The sequence below is a fragment of the Triticum dicoccoides genome, chromosome 7B (assembly GCF_002162155.2).
Source record: "Triticum dicoccoides isolate Atlit2015 ecotype Zavitan chromosome 7B, WEW_v2.0, whole genome shotgun sequence".
Taxonomy (NCBI): Eukaryota; Viridiplantae; Streptophyta; class Magnoliopsida; order Poales; family Poaceae; genus Triticum; species Triticum dicoccoides.
In genome coordinates this window covers 589,031,675-589,050,866 of record NC_041393.1, presented here as the reverse complement: position 1 = coordinate 589,050,866, position 19,192 = coordinate 589,031,675, and the positions used below count along the sequence as shown (strand labels likewise).

Sequence of the window (19,192 nt, the reverse complement as noted above, 5' to 3'; positions counted from 1 at the left end):
AGGCGGCCATGAGGTAGGGAGGCGTGTTCGGGGGGTAGGTGAGGGAGTCTTGGACAAAGGTGTCCTCGGACGTCCGGCCTATTAGCCATGGGCCGGACTGATGGGCTACGAAGACATGAAGACCGAAGACTGCACCCGTGTCCGGACGGGACTCTCCTTGGTGTGGAAGGCAAGCTTGGCGACCGGATATGTAGATTCCTTTCTTTGTAACCGACCTTGTGTAACCCTAGACCCTCCCGGTGTCTATATAAACCAGAGGACTTAGTCCGGAAAGGGGAGAGAATCATTACCTTAGTCATACAGGCTAGGCTTCTAGGGTTTAGCCATTACGATCTCATGGTAGATCAACTCTTGTAATACTCATATTCATCAAGATCAATCAAGCAGGAAGTAAGGTATTACCTCCATAGAGAGGGCCCGAACCTGGGTAAACATCGTGTCCCCTGTCTCCTGTTACCATCGACCTTAGATGCACAGTTCGGGACACACTACCCGAGATCCGCTGGTTTTGACACCGACATTGGTGCTTTCATTGAGAGTTCCACTGTGCCGTCCCCAAAAGGTTCGATGGCCCCTTCAATCGTTAACAATGATGTTGTACAAGGAGAAACCTTCCTCCCCGGACAGATCTTTGTGTTCGGCGGCTTCGCACTGCGGGCCAACTCGTTTGGCCACCTGGAGCAGATCGATAGCTACGCCCCTGGCCATGAAGTCAGATTTGGGAGCTTGAATTACGTTTCGGACATCCGTGGAGATTTGATCTTTGCCAGATTCGAGACCGCGGCGATCTCTCCTGGTCACCTTGACGAACATGACCTAAATCTGTCGTCAGACTACATCCAAGAGATAGCTCTTGTGACCCCTCTGGCCTTAGATCTAGAGCACACTGCGACATCCCAGGATCGAAGGCTCGATCCCACCACAGAGGTTGCAGATTCCACGGCGTTGGAGCCTAACACAGACCTAAAGTCACATGACGTCTTTGTCACCGGAACTCTGGACTCGTCTCTGGTCATAAATTCCAAGCCATGTGCATCCACGGAACGCTGAACTGCATCACTTATCGATCTTTGAGTTTAGCGCCGTAGACATCTTCCAGCATTTGCCCTTGGGCGATGTGCTAAACTCATTAAGAAACTTGTCCTTGGTGGGGGACTCACAGCCGAATTATGTCCGGTTCGAACTGGAGGCTGATGATGAAGGAGAATTTCGCTTCCGACCCACCACCCACTTCATAGCCACTATCGAAGACTTAACCGACGCGCTTGACTATGACTCCGAAGACATCAACGGTATGGACGACGATGCCGGAGACGAGGAGGCCCAAAACCCGCCGTTCACTGGACGATGGACAGCCACTTCCTCATATGACGTCTACATGGTAGATACGCTGAAAAATAATAGTGGCGCTGACAAAGAAAACCCAGAAAAGGAGGACCCTCCTAAAACACAGCCAAAGCGCCGGCGTCAGCGGCGCCGCTCTAAATCCCGCCGCAGCAGGGACAACAACACCAGCACAGGAGATGATAACACTCTGGATGGTGCCGAAGACACAAAAGAACCCAATGAACAAACTGCCGAACAAGACAATCAGGAATCAGGGCATGCCAGCCCTGACGAAGAGGCCACAGAAGAAGACTCGGAGGACGGTAGTTACCGTCCGCCCTCCAAGGAGGAGGTGAGCCTCGGCAACGAAGACTTCATCGTGCCTGAGGAGCCCCTAGAGCAGGAGCGCTTTAAACTTCAGCTAATAGCCACTGCGAGGAGCCTGAAAAAGAAGCAGCAGCTTCAAACTAATCAAGACCTGCTCAATGACAGATGGACCGATGTCCTGGCAGCCGAGGAATACAGACTTAAACGCCCAGCCAAAAGTTACCCGAAGCACAGATTACTACCTCAGTTTGGCGATGAGGCGCCAGATCCCGCACCAGCATCACACAACGCGGCTGATCGGCCACCGCGCGGTCGGGATAAAACCGCAACCTTAGCCGAAAACCATACTATCCCACCTCGCCGTAAAGGCAGGGACACGATATCTCGGGACTATACATATGACCTTCGTCAAGACCTGGACAGTAGAGCAGGACATACAAGATCGATCTACGGATCGCGAGGACGTGCATTGACACACGATGACGGCTACCTATTTGGACGTGATAAACCCAATCACGCCCGGGCCGAATGCCGCAGACGGACTCCATCAGAGTTACGTCGCCATGTGGCCCGATATAGAGGCACCGCGCACCCTCTTTGCTTCACTGATAGAGTAATGGATCATGAATTCCCAGAAGGGTTCAAACCCGTAAACATCGAATCATACGATGGAACAACCGATCCCGCGGTATGGATCGAGGATTTTATTCTCCACATCCACATGGCCCGCGGGGATGACCTTCACGCCATCAAATACCTCCCACTAAAACTAAAAGGGCCAGCCGGACACTGGTTAAACAGTCTGTCCGAGAATTCTATTGGCAGCTGGGAGGACCTGGAAGAGGCCTTTCTCGACAACTTCCAAGGTACATATGTCCGGCCACCAGACGCTGATGACTTAAGCCACATAGTTCAACAGCCTGGGAAGTCCGCCAAGAAGTTCTGGACTAGGTTCCTAACTAAAAAGAACCAGATCGTTGACTGTCCGGATGCTGAAGCCCTAGCAGCCTTCAAACACAGCATCCATGACGAATGGCTCGCCCGCCACCTAGGCCAAGAAAAGCCAAAATTTATGGCAGCCCTCATGGCACTCATGACCCGCTTTTGCGCCGGTGAGGATAGTTGGTTGGCTCGCAACAAAAACATAGCCAGCGAGGCAGGCCTCTCCGAGGTTAAGAACAACAACGACAAGCTCCGACGTAACAGGCACAAACGCCGAAGCAATGGTGATAATACCGAAGACACTACAGTTAACGCCGGATTCAGTGGCTCCAAGTCCAACTATCGAAAGAAACCATACAAGAGAAACAATCAGGGACCATCCAGCCTTGACCGCATACTCGATCGCCCGTGCCAGATACATGGCACCCTAGAAAAACTAGCCAATCATACCAACAGAGACTGTTGGGTTTTTAAACAGGCCGGCAAATTAAAACGCCAAGAACAGGGAAAAGGGATCACAAAGCAAGGACGACGACGAGGAGCCCCGGCAACCGAACACAGGGCGATAGAAGAAGTTTCCCCCTCAAGTCAAAACGGTGAACATGATATATGCTACACACATCCCCAAGAGGGAGCGCAAGCGCGCACTAAGGGACGTTTATGCGATAGAGCCAGTCACCCCAAAATTCAACCCATGGTCATCATGCCCGATCACTTTTGATCGTCGGGATCATACGACTAGTATCCGGCATGGCGGATCAGCCGCACTAGTCCTGGACCCAATCATTGATGGATTCCACCTAACGCGAGTCCACATGGACGATTGTAGCAACCTCAATCTGCTCTATCAAGACACAATGCGCAAAATGGGCACTAATCCATCAAGGATCAAGCCAACGAAGACTACCTTCAAAGGAGTCATACCAGGTGTAGAGGCCCGCTGTACGGGCTCAATCACACTAGAGGTTGTCTTTGGATCCCCCGACAACTTCCGAAGCGAAGAGTTAATCTTCGACATCGTCCCATTCCGTAGTGATTATCACGCACTGCTCGGACGGACGACATTCGCTCGGTTCAATGCGGTGCCACACTATGCTTATCTTAAGCTTAAAATGCCCGGTCCACGTGGGGTCATAACGGTCAACGGAAACACGGAATGCTCCCTCTGTACAGAGAAGCACACTGCGGCCCTTGCAGCAGAAGCACAGAGCGGCCTTCTCAAGCAGACCATAATCCGGCTGCCGAGCCGCTGGACATCGTAAAGAGGGTCCGGACTACGCTGCACCAGGCTAGCGCGGCATATCAAGAGCTCGACTAGCAATTTGGCCTCCATCCCAGCCCCGATTGGGTAGTGGCATTTGTACCACACGTGCATTATTACGCACTAGAAATCTCATGGGCATCTACGGAGGCACAACTAGCTTGTGATCCACAGCTCAGCTCGACCGTTCCCGGACATGCATATATTGTCACTATTTCCTTTTCCCTTTTTCAGGTTTATTTTGCATAAGCCTTCTTGGACAACCCGACTACTGGTCCAGTCAAAGGATAAAAATACCAGGATGGCAAGAAGCACAGACGTACAGGGGAAGTTCAAGAGGTCAAATTAATGACCACTCTACTTGTTGTCAGGTCCCACACGCAGCTCACCTCTGGTCATGGCATGTTAAATAGCCGGTCGCTTATCGCACTATTTGTATTGATGCGCTTTGATGCATTAACCCAATTATAATGGAAACAGTTCGTGGCTCAATTTTAAGGGCCCAAGATATCACCCCTGCTTTCTTTCTGTTTTTCATTAATAATTCATTTTCTAGCACCCGTACACTTTGGTACGTTTCATATTTGCCAGGGGCTCCCAAGCGCCCCACAATACGGCAACAAAGTCCGAACACATTTTATAGTATAGTTCGGCACCCCGGATTTAGCATTATATGCATTGGCTCCGAATCATGTCTTTGGTCAATAGTTGGGTTGCCTGGCTCCTGTGCTTACTACCTTACGTTCCGCTATATCGGCTAGGGTAGTAAAGGGAGAACTACTACGATTGTGCCCTGGTTTATCCAAAGGAGCACCTCAATAGAGAAAGCCGAAAACTAACTGTCATGATGTAGCGAGAGCCGGTCAGCTGTTCAGAGGATGCAAATCGTTGGTGATTTCTTCCGCGTTGTGCGAAGGATCGGTACTTCCCGATCAGACGCTAGTGGCACCCTAGTTTAGAAAACTAGGGGCTGCGTCCATGTTTTTATTGTCGAGCTCCTATTGCTAAGTTAGGGCGTTAAAGCTGAATAGTGTGATTGCCTGGTTCGTTTCGCTAAACAACTCCTTCAAGGACCATACAATTGGATCAAGTTTGTTTAGATTCCATCTCGAACACCTCCGTACTACCTACGTGGGGGCAGAAGCCGACGACTGGCCAACCCTGAGATTTCATATAACACGGCCGCACAGGAGATAAAATTAAAAACATTACAATCATTATATTACAAACCCGCTTTGTTTTTCCATACAAGGCAAAGACAACACGAATGTATTCATTCAAAAATAATGTCCTGCCCACATTGCGCTCCTACAGTGCGACACGCCTCCAGGACATCCGCGAAATAGTGCTCGGGTGTGCGGTGCTCCTTTCCCTCGGGCGGCCCCCGGGCCAGCTCGACGGCGTTCATCTTGGCCCACCACATCTTGCAACGGGCAAAGGCCATACGAGCACCCTCAATACAAGATGATCGCTTGCCAATATCCAGCCGAGGACAGGCGTCCACCATCCGCCTCACGAGTCCGAAGTAGCTGCCGGGCATAGCTTCGGCTGTCCATAGTTGGATTATCAAATCCTTCATGGCTAATTCGGCCACCCTATGCAGCTCCACCAACTGTTTCAGCTGATCGGTGAAGGGCACGGAATACTCTGGGACAAGATATTGCGACCAGAATAGCTTCTCCGTGGAGCTCCCTTCTTCAGCTCGGAAGAACTCCGCAGCGTCGGACACACTTCGCGGCAAATCAGCAAAAGCCCCTAGAGAACTCCGAATCCGGGTTAGTAAAAGATACTTCCTCTTTGCATATTTGCTTTGCATACTGAATGCCTTACCCGCCGCGATCTTCTCGCCTCTTGGATCTCTTGGAGGGCGCCCTGGGCCTTGTTCCAGGCCGTCTCCGCACTCTGGCGAGCCTTGGAGAGTTTGGCCTCTTTAGCCGACACATCACGTTCCAAGGTCTCACACTTCTTTACTGCGTCATGGAGCTCTTGTTGGACCTTGTTGACCCGGGCCTTGAGCTTCTTACGGGCAGCCTGCTCCTTGACGGCCTTCCCCTCGGCTTCGCCCAGGGCCTTTTTCAGGGCCTCGACCTCGGTCGTCGCTCCTATACATATCATGACACTTTGGTCAATATATATTTTACTCCTTTGGAATATTCCCGGGTTATCACATACCTTGATTCTCCTGGAGCTGCCTCCTCACCTGGCCGAGCTCCTCCTCGACCTGCTCCAGCCTCCTCTTTAGATCAGAGACTTCGGCAGCACATGAGGCCGCGGCCAGCAGCGACGCCTGCATATTTATTCCAGACAAATTTAGTTAGTTTCCTGCCAATAAAAGGATTGATCCTCTGTCCGGCTTTTCTTTCCGAACACCGCACTACAAAAAAAAGACACATCCGTGACATTTTGGGCCGAACGAAACTTTTTTCTGTCATACATATGACACTTCTATGACGATAATTGTGACAAAACCCAGTATCATCATAGACGTGGTGGGCTCATACTTCTACTAGTAGACTGCCCGTGCGTTGCCACGGGCTTTTGAAATATTTTTGTTGAGTTGTATAAACATAATGGCTGTTTAATTTCACATGTAGAGATAAGATAGCATGGGAATATCGGTGCCTTGCCACGTGCCACGAAAATATTTTTCTGAAATTATGTAAACATAATGCATGTCAAATTTCACATGTAGAAACAAGATAGCACGGGCACAATTGGGTATTTATTGTAGTCCAATTCACTTGCAATGTAAATTGATAAAAAATGATAAATTAACGATGTATACATATAGAGCGATGATCCAACTAAAATTCTATTACAAATTAATATCTAGTTGTTACGCTTAAGAAATTTTCGCACAATTCTTTTATGGAAAGATATACAGAATGATGTGTTCTCGTTCACGGACATATACAGAGGGGTTACAACTTGCATTCCTAGAGCTAGCAACACAATTACTCTATGGAAAGATATTTGGATCGATGACGAACCCCTTTTCAACAACCTGCCAGACATGTTCTCTTTCACAAGGGAGGGGGGTATTTCTATAGTGCAATTCCAAGACAGACCATAGGCTTCTGAAAATGTTTACCTCCCTCTATCAACCGAGGCGCTGTAGGAATTAACATGTCTGCAGAATCATATGAATGATCTCTACTTGGAACCAATGATGTCTAATGAATGATTTATTTGTTGGGGAGACGTTTAGTTTCGGCCCAAGAAATTCTACAACTTCTTCAGAGAACTGCAGCCACCCGCATACATCACAATGATCTGGAAGACAAAGTGTATCATGAAACATAAAGTGTTCGCCTGGCTGATATTAATGGAGAAAGTCAACACAAGGGACATACTCCACCAGACACAAGTGTTCGCCTAAGAATGAGCTAGTAGAATGCCCGTGCGTTGCCACGGGCTTTTAGCTTGTTCCTGATTGTACGACGTTGCCTCGGGACCCTTGTCTATGGATTCTTTCTGAACATCGACATAATCCATTTCTACCTCTCTTATACCTGCAAAAGTAAACATATATAGAAATACACCTTTTGTATTATCACGTGCAACATATATACAACGAATAAAAATTATTTGTATGCATCTCATTGTGTAAAACTTGATGAGTTTCGAGTCTAGTTGATCGTAGGTAAGTCCGTGACTTTGTCATTCAACATTTTTTATGTCATCTGTTTTTATCTCTAACCTACAAAAGTAAACATATAAACATATATTAAAAAATATATAAGACAAAGTGTCATCTCACCGTACCATTGCTTGGCATCTTTTCTAAACTTTAGCAAATCTATGAAAAGGTCCTCACATACTCCGAGAGATGATGGTGTATTGTATATCTGATTCGAAAATGAGACGGTTATCACTACCTCAAAGGATGATGGCGTATTGAATTTCTTATTTGCGATTAATGAAAGATGCATGTTGTTTTATGGCAAGTTTAACTCTCCTTATTCTTCAACCTCAACAAATATAATGTTTTAATGCCCAGAAGAAACATAAGGAGAAACACTCATTCATGAAACTTCTCCCAGTTAATTGTGGTATTCCCACTTGTTTCTACCAAATAATAATGTGGGCATACAAATTCTAGTAAGATAACTGTATGCTGATATATAGAGTAAAAAGGACATAAAATGACGGTAGTTAAACAAACATTCTCTAATGACCATCATGCCACCCTGAGAAAACCTCTCTGCCGCATGCCTCCGCTCTCAATCTAGCGCATGACTCTGACTTCCCAACAAACTTGCATTTGGAAATGGTGGTGAAGTTACGAGTCTTGAGTTATTCGTCTCTGAACATGCTATATAATGCTTAATGCATGTGCATTGCCATGGAATAAACAAAACTACAAACCCAAATGTATGTCGTTCATGATGGCATAAGGTTCCATTTACATAGGGACACATACCATTATCTCATTTGTTTTTATGTGTGACAATCATCATGTCTCCTTACAAACCAACTCCTTGTAAACAAGGCAACCCTTCCAACCCTCAACTTCCTCACTTCACCCGCTTGCTCTCCATTATTTTAGCTTCAAAAGTCTCATCGTTTCGTGAAATATGATACTGTGTTGTATCTCTGATTCTAAAATGGAATGTGCCTCACTTGTCGTGAGAGATGTCATATTACATGTATTATTTACAAGATGCCTATAGTGCAATGACAGTATTGCTCTTTCTTATTATTCGCCGGCAAGAAAGATAATATTTCTGTGCTTGCAAGAAATGTGAAGGAAAAAATATTGTGTATATACGAGAAAATCTAACTGAAACAAAGGCCTGCTTAACTAAAATATGTGTACATTAGTCATAGGTAGGTGTTGACTTAACCGACAACCTAGTCCGTCTCCACGGTGGCCTCCTCGTGGTGGTTCAATAGCGAAGTTGTAGTCCTTAACCCATGAGCTAGAACTGGATAGCTGCCTTGGGAGAGACAAATATATCATTATGTGGTTACTTTCTCTTTTAGTTTGTAAGTATATACATGGTAGAATCTGAATAATTTATTTTAGCTTGAACCAGAATTTCTTTTTACTACAATTGCAGGCTGCAGAAGTGATTTAATCTAACTATGGAGAGTGTTCATATGTTTGCGTATCATTCTAATAATCATTAAGAAATTGTTATCAAACTATGCAATAAAGGAACTGATCCAAAATAGAAGCCTTCACTTGTTACTCCTAAGTCCTAACCATTTTAAAAAAGAAAGAGTGCATCAAATTATTTAATAGTGTGTGAGCCAATTCCTTAATTTTCTAAAAGAGAAAGGCTTGCACTTCTCAGTATTCGTAATTTCAAGATATGGAAACCTTACACGTGTTTCCAAATTCAATAACAAAAGGATGAACAATATGCAAATGTCAGTAAACAAATGAACTTTAGTTCATGACAGTCTGCTCCTACCAACCTTGCTTCGAGGGTTTCCACCCCTCCCACCACACACCTCCCCACCCCCCTCTGATTTTTTTTGTTTTCTACCCTCCCCTTGGGCAAAAGAAAACGCTTTAACCCTGCATGTTCACCACTTCTGCCGGAAATAATAAACACACAAGGAAGCCCTCGGCCAACCCGGAAAGGAAATCTTGCCTCAGACGCACTCCGAAGGCGAGCTCGTCCAATCTTGCCACTGCTCCGTCTCCTCGGCTGCCATTCACCGCCCAATCATCCCTTGCCACCCACCTCCCCCATCCCCACGCCGCTTTCGTCGACAGCCACCCGTTGCCACTGCCTTCATCTAGGTTACTTTCCTCGCTGTCACCACAACATGATACCTCGCCATCATCTGCATGCCCCCATGGGTTGCATCCATTGATCAAATAGCAGGATCTACGAAGTGGTTACACACTCAAAAACTAAGCAAGCAAGATCAGTGTAAACCAAACCAGATTAAGCAAACTGAACCACATACAACACCCACGCAAAGAAGAGTACCTCTGCATCAGTTCCAAAGCGAGTCACGCGATAGAGAACAAATAGATTTCCCATCAGATGAGTAGACAATGTTGCAAACCTCCCCAAAAGATTCCGCAAAGGGTTACAAATGGTGGAAGGAAAATTGGAAAAACATTTTATGCCCTCCTAGAAAGGACATGCCAGCAGAACGCGTAAAAAGTGAGGTCACAAATACACAAGATTAAAATAAATATACAGCCTGTGTGTTCATGATCATGTTAACTGAAGCAATTTTGAACAATAAACAGAATAATAATGGGTTAAATAGTCTTCCAAGCAGGGTTCTAAGGTTCTCAGAAGGACAAACAAAAATCAAGAGATGTGATGTTAAGTTTAGTTATCTCATAGGAAATACTCTCCAATAATATTATTACAGTTATCAGTTATCAGCCAGGTGCTAACTAATATATATTGAGCTTGCTATGTTGTGTTAAAATAAAATAAACCGATCTTTTCTCTGTCCCGCAAAAGGCCAGTCTTTTGCCATCCTCAAACAAGTTTGTGACAGGACTATGGTTGCACTTCACATACACCAAGTAACAAAGAAATAGTTTCAACTTAAAGAAAAAGAGATTAGTAAGAAGGATATATGTTCTCATTTTGCATATGGCTGAGCATCATAAATCAAAGAATTGAATCTCAAGATGCAACTTTTATCACCTTCAGGTATGAGTATCAATGCGCAGGTAGGTACTGCAGGTTTTAACATGATTCGTGCACACTAATTACAGGCCGGCCCTGATGGGGGGGCAGGGGGGGCGGCCGCCCTGGGCCCCCAATATCTTGGGGGCCCCTCCTACCTGGCCTGCATACGTACGTTAGTGATCTGGGCCTTGCTCGGTGAGGCGAAGAAAAATGCAGACTGGGCTTCGTGGAACCGTGCAAGTACGCATGCTTTGGCAGCCTAACCGTACATTACACACGTACTACCGATCCATCCGATGGATCTAGGTTTGCGTATGGATTGCTGGCCATCGTCTCTATCTCCACTAATCGCGATTTCTAAAGTCGCCTGAGCCACCGAGCGCTGAGCGCTGGCCGCCGCCCGCCGCCGGCCAGCGGACACAACCGCGCATAGGCTACCTCGGTCCTTGCCATACACACCATGGTTGATTTCAAATAAGGTAGCTTATGTCTTAGTGATTTGGTCTTATCTTCTGCCCTAGAATTTTTCCATAAGACCTTGTGTTATGTTTTTAATTAGTACTTGTCTCTTCTAAATTTCAGATCTACTATATCCCGTGGTGAGAAAAAAGAGATGAGAAAATGATTAGATGAGTTGATAGTATCACATAGATCGGTGTGGATGAGCAAACTAATGCAAATCAAGAGATGATGACCATATAGAAGTCAATGTTGACATTATGGAATGTTTGAAGAAAATTCTAAGGTAATCTATAAATGTTCTTGGTAACATTTCATGTATGAAGAAAATATTTGATATACTTATTATTTCATCCATCTCTATATATACTACTCCCTCCGTCTGAAAATACTTGTCATCAAAATGGATAAAAAAGGGTGTATCTAAAACTAAAATACATATAGATACATATATTTCCGGACGGAGGGAGTACTATCTAAAATAATGAGGTTCTGTATTGCGTTTGCCCTTCGTCTAACCTTTCTACGTCCTCGCGCCTGCTTTTGTTTATCTCTATCCCATCTTTGATTATTTTCCACACTAATTTTGCCGAAAAAACACCTCAACTGTCCCAACGTTTTATTAACTTATTACCATCTCTACTATTTATAAAGAATGCAATGTTCTGTCTTAAGTTTCTCCTTAGTCCAGCCTCCCTATGCCTCCTCCCTATTTTGATTTTTTTCTTTCATATTTCATATTTGGTTTTTCCCACAAATTTTTTCTCAAAACCGCCTCAACTAACCCATGTTTTATTGACTTACTATTTGGTAAGCTAATAAGTGTCTTCGTTGCAATGAAAAAAAAAATCTAGTATGCTAATAAAAGGGCCCCGGGTTTTAGTTTCGCCCCGGGCCCCCAAAATCTTAGGACCGGCCCTGACTAATTAGACATCTTTTTAGATGGTCAGTACTGAAGCAGTACTTTCTTTTGATGTATACTTACCTGCTCCTCCAACTTGCAGTACTGAAGCATGTACAAAACTAATTTGACATCTTTTTAGATGGCCAGTTCCTTCTGACTTGCACATATACATGGTGTCATTTATGTCAGAATAATGTACTCCCTCTGTCCCAAAATATAAGAACGTTTTTAACACTACAGTAGTGTCAAAAACGTTCTTATATTATGGGACGGAGGGAGTACATGGCAGCTGACCAAGTATAGTCTCAAGTAATAGGACTACAAGTAGTCGAGCAACTGACTGAGTATAATATTCAAATGTTGCAGACTTGGTTTGCCTACAAAAAAGACAGAGTAAAACATATATAAATGCCAATTGCATGATTTATTCCAAATTTATAATTACAAGATGCAACAATGGATATAACCTTGCGCGACGGCGGAGCTCCCTGCTCCTCATCTCCATGCATGGCGGCGGGGCTCCTTGGAGCCGAGGAGTGTGGGGGAGGAGCTCCCTGCTCCTCTCCTCTGTTTTTGGGGGTGAGACCGCGAGACGAACCAGTACATTTTGCAGAGGGTGAGCATTTCCCTACTTCTCTCATAGTAGTATTGAATGACGGGTGGAATTCATTCCTGAAAAACATCAAACTGCCACCGAATGGTGTCCATGTGTCATCATCTATTCCCCGAAGACAACGAAATTGGGTGACATGCAATGAGACAAGACAAGTTGGTTCTAATTAATCAAAAGCCCACACCTGATTTCAACGAAGAATATGCCGCTGTCTCTTCCCTCGAGCCATCAATTAATAGTAAAAACTCATGGTCAATTTTAATTTGTTAAACAAATGCACATGTGTGAAGCTATGGGCAACAACCGCTTCGACCTGATGTTCTTAATTATTTGTTTCATTCACTTATATGCGTTGTAGCCCATTGCAGTTTCCATCAGACCTCATAAAAGAAGTACAACAAGATTCAATGTTGATTATTCAAATCACAAAAAATATTTTGATATATTTTAGGTATGCAACATCACATCATCAGAATGCTAAACAGTATGAAGAAATACGAGCAACCAATTTCAGTTACAAGAAAAGACCGATTCAAATATCCACTTGAAACTCGCAAGAAAATAGTGATTCCTACAACATTATGGTTGCGTACCTGGGTAATTAGGTGCAGACTACATTCTAGGAAGTGGCATCATTCCGTAGCAGCAACATATATATGCAGCTTGCAAAATCAACATGCCTTCTAATGGCATTTTATTGGCCAGCAACTCCGACAGGACGATGCCAAAGCTGTAAACATCCACTATGTTTGTGTAGTGATTTTTTCACCACGTTGAAGTGTGACAGTATTGTATAATTGGAACAATATAAGACAAAGCGTCAGGTTTTGGATTCACAGAAATCAGTGCTAGAGCATCAGATTCCTCTTTGTAACAAGTAGAATGTCCTCAAATCAATGAGTTATAAAAACTTCAGCCATGAAATTATCAAGAGGGCATACAAATCAAAGTATAATTTCAAGCATAAACTCGAGAAACTACAGCTAGAAACCATTTTGTTTTGGCTTCAGTTCATAAATTATTAATATTGACTATCAGTATCTAGTGCAGAAAAGAGTGATGTATAACCTCTGTGGCCATCCATCAGTATGTCTCAGTTTCAGTTGTCATCATTTCAGTCGTAGTTTCCTCTCGTGCAAGCCCAAAATCAGTAAGCTTCAGCTTCTTACAGTTTGTACTAAGCAACAAATTATCTGCACACACAAAACTTTTATTAGGACACTGTATAAGCATAAAAAGTGTGACAGAACAGCTTCAACAGAAAGGAACAAAACAACTACTGGAAGAACCTAGAAGGTAAAGCAAGTAGAACAAAATGGTAAGACTGAGAGGATGAAAGAAACACATTGTGAGTAACCATGAACATGAATTAAAGCGGATACCATGGATATGAAACCAGGAACATTCAAGAATGGGATGTAGAAACATCTTACTGAAAATTTTAAATGATAAAGTGACCAGCTACTGAAAACCAAACAAGCTGAACCAAAAAGTAGAAACTCAAAACAATATCTTCGCAAGTAGCCACAATTGTAGTCTTAAAAATAGTAGCCACAATTGTAACCACAATGCTACATTTAACTGTGAGGCTCTAAAAGGTAGACTCAATGGAGGCGGCTTGGTCGGTTAATCACCATCATTTTATCTGTGTGAATATACTTGTGCCCTCTTCAGACAGACTTGAAAAAAATACTGTTACATTGACAAAAGTTGTTGGCAGCTCACAAATACATTTCCTAGTGTGTTTTTGTTGTGGAAAATAAAAGCTCAATTATTTTCAAGAAAGACAGAGGCAGATCTCATAAAATATAAATCTCGCTGCAAAAAAGCACAGAGACTCGAGATTGCCAACATAACATGAGAAAACAATCATTGGTATGTATCTTTTTTTAACAAGGATGGTGTCTTGCTCGATTTCTTAAAAACACAAGCATGGTTTTCTCTCAGGCAGACACGGGAAATTTAACTTGATTCAAAGTATGCAACAAAGGAAAGGAAAATAAATTGCTCTGCATTGTCCAGTAGTCTTCACTTCAATACTTTAACTGTACGTAAGGTTATGTGCTAGCATAAAATGAGCTGGTTTTGTTTTTTGTGATGTTTGCTAATGCCAGGCACATTTCATGAGTGAGGAAACGAGTCCAGCCATCCATTCATTCTGTGTTCTTTTGAGAATAACCTGGCATCAAATTCAAGTTTTCTTTAGAAAAAATAAAATCATTGCATAGTAAGTACAGTTCAGTACCAAGTATTAGCTAGAAAGCTCCCCTGGTTATTTGTTCCAATTAATAACTGAAACTATAATAACTGAAACTATCATACAACATGGTAGGCAAAAACACTATGTGTTAAACAATCGAACATCAGCCACGATTGATAGCATCTTACCTAAAGAAGTGGCAAGGACATCGTTGTGTGAACAATCTGACATCAGATCATCTGTACTTCGAGTCTGTGATGAACTAACTGACCAGTAAAACAACAATCTGGTCAAAGCCCATTCAAGTAATCAAGCTTTGTTCATGCCTACAGCAAATCCAGAAGAAAAAAAGATCAGATCCCACATTAGCCAAGGGAAAGAAATCAAGCACCTTTTAGACAGGTAATCACAGATTGACACTTTAGGGGCCTGGATGTACGTCATTTGGCGGATGATGTAGATTGCAGTCCATGCATTGGGGTTAACCTGACGGAAACACACATAAGTAATGAGTTCAGGGACTCGGGTATTAAGCAAGATGTTCTGCAGTACGTAGTAATTATTCAGTTACCATTTCTCCGAATGCATAGAAGATATGTTGCAGTTTCTGCAAATGCATAGAAGATATGTTGATCAACCAAGGTCAAAACCGGCATCTTCCATGAAATGAACTAATCCATATCTGCAGTCAAATACAAATGTCAGTCAGTTAAGCAAAGCTACAGTCCATTCAAGCTGAAAAATAATAAAATTCGTAAACCCCACTTCTTTGAGCTTGAGAACTCTAATTGAGGGCAAGAACCAAATCAGTTAATTAGCAACTACACGCATCACATCCCAATCCATATCTGCATCGAAATTGAGGTCAAACCTACTCTCTGACACTTGAGAGATTAGTGGAGAGTAGAAGCAACGCAGCAGCGAATGGAAAATAGCAGCACCGAACGATGTGCTCGTCAATTTTCCATTCGCTCCATGGAGGTGCGCCGTACTCCTCATTGTCGTCGGGGCCGAAGTCTCCAACAAGGCGCTGCCTGTCCTCTATGTCAGGACAGTGGGATCGAGGCAGGTGGGGAGGAACCGGCGCGACCTGGGCGTCGGAGGGAGCCGACGGCGATCTGAGCGCCAGTGCGAGCCGCCGGCGACCTCGGAGTCGGGGAAGGCGGCGATAGTACTCCTTTCTTCCTCTCTTCCCTCTCTCCCTTACGCCCTGTCTCTCCCTTTCTCTGGATCAGCAGGATGTCGTCGCTATTGGGGCAAGACGCTGCACCCGCCGCCAGATCGGCGCGACACCGGATCGAGCGTCGCGCGGGGTGGGGTGCCTCCTGGCGGCTGGGATCGGGAGGCCAGGGAGAGAGAGGCGTTGGATGGTGGAGGGGTGGATTGAACAGAGGAGGCTGCGGTCGGTGGAGGCGCGGGATCGAGTGGATCCACGGTGCTTCCCTCGCTGTGAGCCCGCGCCTTACCGCCACCGACGGCCGTGCCTTCCACGTGGACGACCGTAGTGATGGAGAGGATGACGAGGCCGGCGGAGTTGAGTCCTGCGGGGCGAGATCGATGTCCGGTGAGGCGTCGTGCGGAGGGGGCGGCGGGAAGGCCGAGGAGGTGACGGGCGGCGGCGGAGCAAGAGATAGGGGCAGCGCCGCATCGGGAGGAGAGGGGAAGAGAGCGGTCGCACGAGGGATGGATCGAGAGTACGGTTTTTTCGTGCGAGGGAGGCTAAGAGCATTACTAGTAAACCCTCAAACCCTTAAATCTAAAAAGCAGTTTTAAGGGTTGAGTTGTGCCACTTTTTGACATTTTTAAGGGTTGAAAAATAGGGGCAAATACTAGAACCCTCAAACCCAACCCGTAAACGAAACGAACGAGAAAAGAACAGGGCGTGAGGTCTTCTGAACTCTGAAGAACAGGGCGTGAGGTCTTCTGAACTCTGAACATACACACACTACCACGACTTGAGGTCGCTGTCGAGGCCGGCGTTCCAGTCAAGCACCTTCTGCCCGGTGCGGCAGCTTGCGGGCGAGCCCGTTGAGCACCTGGTCGAAGGCGTCGCCGGGCCTGGCCGGCTGGTGGAAGAGCACGACCTGCTTCATGGCCGGGCTGGCCAGCAGGCGCTGCTTCCGGAGCACGTCCTCGGGGGCCACCGACGGGGATAACGACCCGCTGCCCGCCGCCAGCACCGACTGGTGCGTCCGCGCGCCGCTCCGCGCTGCGCTCCATCGAGGCCCGCCATGGCCGGCGCGGCAGGAGGCTGCGGGACGGGCGCGGCGGGTGGGGCGGGCGGGATGGGCGGGCGGGACGGGCTGGGCGGGTGCGGGGGCGGGGGCGGCGGCGGCGGGGCCTTCCATGGCAGGCGCGGCAGGAGGCGGCGGGAGGAGGAGGCCGGGAGGAGGAGCGGTTGGCTCCCGCGCGAGCGAGGAGCGAGCGACGAGGAGGAGTGCGGGTTGGGGGGAGATTTTCTCCTCAACCCCTACTTCTACAGATTGCAAAGTGGTTTGAGGGTTGGACCTCTAAATTTTTTTACGGGTTTGAGGGTTTAGAGGTTCTAGTCTACGGCGTTTTTTCGGCGAAAACTGTAAAAAAGCGGTTATTTTTAGGGGTTTGAGGGTTTGAGGGCACTACTAGTAATGCTCTAAGGCGTCGTCATAGTTGTCCCTCGTTAACCTACGAAATTTCGTAGATTTTTTTAGGACGAAAAAAACCAGCGGAGATGGGACGAAAGTTGACCGGCGGAGACTACCAACTGCTCCATTAGGAGTAGAGATGACAAAAATCATGGCAGAAAATGGGCTTTTCGTCCTGGGCGGGCCGGAGACGCAGCTGCATGACATTCTTAGGCCATCCATGACGAAAAAACAGTGGTAGAAGCGAGGGCGAGGAAAATTTCAGGGAGTTCCCGGTTACGGTGGGCAGTCGGGGGCCGAGCGATGCGCGTTTCTCTCGTACACGTACGCGCGTGTGTGCGAGGCGTTGGCTCTAACTGAACCCGAGCGAGGGCGTTGGGCTCTAACTGAACCCGAGCGATTGCACTGCAGGCTACGCATTACTGAACCCGAGCGATCGATCGATGGCTGTTAACTGAACCCGATCGAGCGATTCCTTGGCTACTGCTGCTAACTGAAGCCGATCGATGCTGCCTCTCTGGATGAGTAGTGAGCGTTGCGGCGGGGGGGGTGGATGAATAGTGAGCGGTGGGGGTGGATGAAGAGGACCCTGTGGCGTTGCCTCGATCGAGCCGGTTGGGACTGGATGAACATGACCCCGTGGAGGGCTGGATGAATAGGACGATCCCGTGGAGGGCTGGATGAATAGTAGACGATGGAGGGGTGCCCGTGGAGGGGTGGTTGAACAATAGCCGGTGGAGTAGTGCGCGGTGGAGGCTGGATGAACAGGAGCCCGTGAAGGCTGGAGGAGGTCGACGGTAGCCCGTGGAGGCTGGAGGAGGTCGACGGTGGAGATGAACAATATCCTGTGGAGTCCCGTTTTGCGGTACGCCACACCCCTCCCGATGAATAGGACCCACGTTTCCACCGTAGCGCTTCAACACAAGTCCGTTTCGTCCGTTTTGCGGTACGCCACACCCCTCCTGATGAACAGGACCCCCGTTTCGATCGTAGCGCTCGAACACAAGTCTGTTTCGTCCTTTTTGCAGTACGCCACACCCCTTCCGATCAAGAGGACACCTGTTTCGACCATAGGAGGTCCGTTTCCTCCGTTTTGCGGTACGCTAGACCCATCCCAATGAACAGGATCCCGTTTCGAACGTGGCCGGTCAAACACAAGGCCGTTTCCTCCGTTCTGCGTTACGCCAGGCCTCTTTTCCATCGCCTGTTCCGTCCAAGCCCTCCCGATGAACACGAAGACGCATTCTGTTCCGACCCAGCCGGTTGGCTCTCCATGAACACGATGACAACACTGTTTCTCCGTTCTGACCTAGCCATGTACACAAGCCCTGGCCGTACGTATGCGCGAGTAGGCGTTCGAGACCCCGTCCGTGTGTACACATACGTGGCCGTATTTTTTTTCTTGCACACTGGCCACTGTATGTACGTGTACATGCTATGTGCGAGGCTCTACTACGACACGTGCATGCCTCTACATCCACCAGTATATATGTATGTACACGTTCGCGACCAGAATGACAATGCTATGTACGCTTCTACCAGGTGGGTCCCGACTGTCAGGCACTTCTTGCATGCGAAGATGTAGCTGGTGGGTCCCAGCAGTCAGGGGGACGAATCATTTTGTTTTTTTCTTGCCTGGACGCACTTCCTTGCGTGCGAAGGTGTAGCTGGTCGGTCCCAGCAGTCAGGGGGGAAACAATTTTTTCGTGAAATACGGTGGCCCGTCCGGTGTGTCCCCGCTGTCAAGTGGAGGAATAATTATTTTGCACGTAATAGGGAGGCACTTCCTTGTGGCCGTTGTGGACCCAGCTGTCAGCCTCTCTGAGGGAGTCCTGGTCTAGGGGGTGTCCGGACAGCCGGACTATCATCGTCCGCCGGACTCCAAGACTACGAAGATACACGATTGAAGACTCCGTCCCGTG

At 46.7% G+C, this 19,192-nt stretch overlaps 1 long non-coding RNA gene across 11 annotated transcripts; it reads right to left on the bottom strand.

Moving 5' to 3' along the window:
- Nucleotides 1–9,140: 9,140 nt before the first annotated feature.
- On the bottom strand, nt 9,141–16,332 carry LOC119336771. Of its 11 annotated transcripts, none has more exons than XR_005162836.1 (6): nt 15,518–16,332; nt 15,218–15,328; nt 14,835–15,132; nt 12,301–13,639; nt 9,805–12,210; nt 9,141–9,699 (listed from the first exon to the last, which is right to left on the bottom strand). It is a non-coding gene; the product is annotated as an uncharacterized LOC119336771 (long non-coding RNA). The 11 variants fall into 11 exon arrangements; XR_005162838.1 differs by having other exon boundaries at nt 9,141–9,655; XR_005162831.1 differs by having other exon boundaries at nt 9,141–12,210; nt 12,301–12,520; nt 12,631–13,639.
- Nucleotides 16,333–19,192: the final 2,860 nt, after the last annotated feature.